Here is a 5,242-nt window from a genome sequence, read left to right on the forward strand (position 1 = left end):
ACTTTGGCAAAATCAAGAGATTTCAGAACATCAGTGAACATTGAAAACTTATTATTTAACCTCCTATGCAGCAACTGGAATCACTTCAATCATAATACCAAAAGAAAATCTTACATTCAGTTAGTTTTCTTCCTAAATAACTTCCAACCAGAACACATAATATAATAGAATGCTCCTACCTTTATCAATCAGTTTACTTTGGACATATTTCTTAATGTTTTTTTCTTTTTAGTTTTGACAGGGACAGAAGGCAAGTGGGGGAGGGGCAGAGAGAGAGGGAGACAGAGTCTCTGAAGTAGGTTCCAGGATCTGCACTGTCAGCACAGAACTCAATGCGGGGCTCAAATCATGAACTGCGAGATCATGACCTGAGCTGAAGTGGAACGCTTAACTGACTGACCACCCAGCAATCCCTGCACATATTTCTATGCTAAACTTAACAATTTGCCCTCAAAGTATTTGCTTTTAATTACTCCATGTCTTCTTTAATAGGACTCTAAACAGTTATTCCTATGCCAATTCATATTTTGAAAATATAATATCCATGGGGTGCCTGGGTGGCTTAGTCAGTTGGCTCAGTTGGCAAACCATCCCACTTCATCTCGGGTCATGATCATACAGTTCGTGAGTTTGAGCCCCACATTGAACTCTGTGCTGACAGCTCAGAGCCTAGAGCCTGCTTCTGATTCCATGTCTCCCTCTGTCTCTGCCCCTCTCCTGCTCACGCTCTGTCTGTGTCTCTTTCTCTCTCAAAAATAAATAAACAATAAAAATTTTTAAAGAAAATAAAATATCCATCTGTTTGAAATGAAAGTATATGTTAGAAGCTATATTCAGAATTATGCAAAGTCCTCAGAGTAGCATTTACATTAGTGTGCCTAATCTTTCATGCCTTTAACCCTCTCTAAAGTGTTGGAAATTATTAAAACTTTGAAGCGGTTTGATCAAGGAAAGAAATCACATGTCAATGGAACCACTAATGGCTGTCTCCCAATTTCAGATTCTTATGGGGGACCAGACCATACACCAGAGTCTAAGGGTCCCTGAGTAGGGGGCTGCTGTCGGCAAAATATCTACAAGAAAGAACACAGACAACATGAATGGTGGAAGAGACCACACTTTAGTGTGAAACTTGGTGTCTTATATACCATAGGTGATTACATCTTTCTTTCAATGATTACATTGTTTGCAACTTCTTAGGAATCACATGTCTTAGTAAAGATCATTGTTTTCATGGAAGAGAAACAGAAAATTAAAGACAGGAATGAGGTACAATACAGAAGATCAAAAAACATAACTTATCACTAAAAATACATCAGCGGGGGTCTTATTTTGCATATACAGTGTAATATTAACTAAAGCTTATGACAAGGGTATTTTTCTTTAAAGGTTCAAACAGTAGTCTGTGAGTAAGGTGCCTCTAACTAGGGAGGAAGTTTCAATCAGAAAATCTGCCCATTTACTGAAACCACAATTACCAAGAGGCATGAATAATATGAGAACTAACCCCAGTCTCTGATCTATTTAGGTCAAGCAGTCAAGCGCACACATTTTCAAGTAGGAGGAAGGAGGGTCTCAAAGGCCACACAGCACTGTACCCCAGTCTCCCAGGACCTATGTTCTTTTTGTCCTGATCCTCAAATGGGGGGAGAGCCAACCTTTATCCAGGGTAACGCCTTCCTAAACAAAACTAGGGACTTTGCTTTTACATACGCTCCCCCTGGAGGCTTTGCCACCACAGTGGAATCAGGTCCGCAGGTTTTTTGGCTGGATGGGCCCCAACAGATTCTCAGGTCAGTTACTGGCATGCAGAGATTATTGAGTGCATCTGTCTCTGAGACTTCTGTTAGTAGTTCCTTGATAATTATGCTGTTCTGTACTTTTAGCTGTACTTATAAGACAATATTAGCTCCTGTTCTTTATTTTTTTAATGTTTATATTTAGTTTTGAGAGCGAGAGAGAGCATGAGCAGGGGTGGGACAGAGAGAGAGGGGAGGGGGTAGAGGATCAAGAGCAGGCTCTGCACTGACAGCAGTGAGTCTGATGCCAGGCTCAGAATCTTGAACCATGAGTTCCTGACCTGAGCCAGGATAGAAACTCAATCAACAGAGCCACCCAGGCACCGCAAGCTCCTATTTCTTAGATGGTACTATTTTATGTCATTAATGTTTTACTTCTTCCACCATCTAACACAGTGTACTACACTAATTTATTTATGTATTTTATCCATAGAAGTTCATGTGTCTATATCACTTCCTATTAACATTTTATATAAGAATTTCTTATATGATTATGATAAAGAACATGGTGGTGATGATAATGGTGATGATAGTGATGATAAGGATACAGTTTCTGGTATTTTTTGTATCAGACATTTAATAAAGCTGGAAACACAATGTGATGGAAACAGTACTATCCCAAGAGTTTAGATAACTAAATTTTAATCTTCACTTTACCAATATCTTAAACTATTCATTTAGCTACTAATTCATTACATTAAAGAACAGAAATTCAACCTATTACCTACTAAAGATCTTACTGGTTTTTTTCAGTAATTCATATCTGGGTTGTTTCCAGTTCAACTGGTAGAAAGGAGCTCCAAAGAGCTGAGCAAGGCAAGGGCTCTTTACAGGCAGGAACAAGCAGGAACAAGAAAGTTATGCTAGGCAAAAATAGAACGGGTTATTGCAAATTTACTTTCCTAGTAGGGCATGGAAAGGATATATCAGGCAGATTCCCTCCCTTGATTACCCCGATTGATTGGTTTTAGATTACACTTTTGGAAAAGCCAAAACTGAAGCTAAGTTTTGATTGAGGTGGGGCTTAAAATAAACAACTCCAGGTATGCCTGAGTGGCTTAGTTGGTAAAGCGTTCACCTTCAGCCCAGGTCATGATCTCACAGTTCTTGAGTTCGAGTCCAGTGTTGAGCTCTGAGCTGACAGCTGAGAGTCTGGAGCCTGCTTGAGATCCTGTGTCTCCCTCTCTCTCTGCCCCTCCCACGCTTGTACTTTGTGTCTCAGAAATAAATAAACATTAAAAGATTATTAAAAAAAAATAAGGGACTCTATTTTAGGTCTGTTGTCTTCACTTTAACAATTCACAGTTAATAGAATGGTGAAAATACACTGTTTTCTATGAACTCCCAGTATTATTATAAGAATAAATATCCACTTTGCATGGAGAAGCATTTGGAAGACTTTAAACTGCCCAAAATGGAAGTGTTGGCTGTATTTCCATATAGTTCTCAGGGAAATCACTAGCCGTGTTGGATTTTACATTCAAATTCATAGAGATAATCAATATACAGCTATTTTTGAGGAAACGGGACATTCCACAATAAAAATTACCCAGAGAAGAAAACCTATGTATATACACATTAGAATTATTTTCCTATGATTTTATTTATGCTTTTTATGCTTTTCTAAAAAGGTGCTACACTATTCTTTGCTCATCTCAACAAGGATTATGGAAAAGAGTTATGCATGCATTAATACTCAAATGAAATATTATTAACATTCATATCTTTATGAACTCAGTGCCAGTTAACAACAATAGGATTATGACTTCCTGAATACTTTTACAAAATTCCTTGAAACCTTTTGTTTTCTCTTTTAATATCCCTTGTCTTCCCAGTTAGTTAATTCGCAATGAGGCAACCCCTGGAAATTACACCCTGGATTCATTTAATTATATATGCTATTCCTTAGAGCTCAAATAATTGAGGCTGGTTGTGAAGAAATATATGAGCCCAAATTATAAAAATGGTAATCTGACTTTACTATTAATTCTTTGACTAACCCACAATTGTTAGTGTGAACTCCATATATTTTTTGACCTAAGGATCAAGTACTTATTCTAATGCACCTTCTTTTTGTTCTGACTTTTATATTATACAAGTATTCTAGATAGTGTCATTTTCTGACTTCTGGTTACCCAACACATGGGACAGGCAGTATATGACTTGGTGTGCCATTTGTTGAAGATTTCTATTCTTTGTTATATCATAATATGTGTGTCAATATATACATTCTCAACAATATGTAAATGTAATGAAAAAGGAAACATGCACTTTCCTGTCTAAACTTATATTGGATGTGTGTTATTTGTGGAAGAAAGCCCTTTCCCAAGGGCTATTTACACATTGTTTTCTCAATAAAGTGACAACTTTGACTCAATGGTCCTCTCAAGAAAACACTATAAAAAATAAGCAATGGGACACCTGAGAGGTCAGTCAGTTAAGCAATTGACTCTTGGTTTCTTCTTAGGTCATGGTCTCATGGTGCGTGGGATTGAGCCCCACATCGGGCTCTGCCCTGACAATGCTGAGCCTGCTTGGGATTCTTTCTCCCACTCTGGCTGCCCCTGCCCCTCCCCAGCTCATGCACATAGGCACGACCTCTCTTTTTCTCTCAAAAACAAGTAAATGAGCTTTATTAAAAAAAGCGTATTACCTATGAGATTTAGTAGTGATTATATTTTACAAAAGATTATCTTATCAGAAAATGGTATGGCCTGTGAAAATTTGCGTCTTTACTGGATATATAAAGGATTTTAACACAGTACTTTCAGTCACAAAGTAGTGTGTGGCCTATTTTCTCTGATGACCTCTAGACCCTAAGCATGATGCTTAGCATGCCAGTGGCCAGAAAGGATACAAGGCCATCGGTCCTGCTACCTCAGTGAACTGAATTCTGTTATAAGGAAATGAAATACCCAGAAGGACTTCCAGAAAGAAGTGCAGCCTCGCCCACACCTTGAGTTTTGTTCATTGAGATCCATGTTGCATGGATGATCTACGGAGATGTAAGTTAATAAGTGTGTGTTATTAGAGGCACCTGGATGGTTCAGTCAGTTAAGCATCTGACTTCATCTCAAGTCATGATCTAAGGGACCCACATCAGGCATTTTGCTGGCCACCCAGAGACCACTTGGGGCTCTATTGCTCGATCTGTCTTAGCCCCTCCCACACTTGCTCTCTCTCTCAAAACTAAATAAGCATTATAATTTAACCTCTTTGTGGAATTTTATTACAACAGCAATAGAAAACTAATACAGAAATTCATATATAACATGGGAGATGTTGTAGCTTGGCTCAGGACATACCGATGTGAATCTTCTATCCTATGACCAATTAACTACACAATTTGAGGATTTGAAATTCTCAACTTCCCAGCCCCCTTCTCGCTATGTATGAGCAGATGACTCAATGCTGACCAAGGGGATAAATGTAGATATCGGCAA

This window comes from Suricata suricatta, chromosome 11 (genome assembly GCF_006229205.1).
Source record: "Suricata suricatta isolate VVHF042 chromosome 11, meerkat_22Aug2017_6uvM2_HiC, whole genome shotgun sequence".
Lineage (NCBI taxonomy): Eukaryota > Metazoa > Chordata > Mammalia > Carnivora > Herpestidae > Suricata > Suricata suricatta.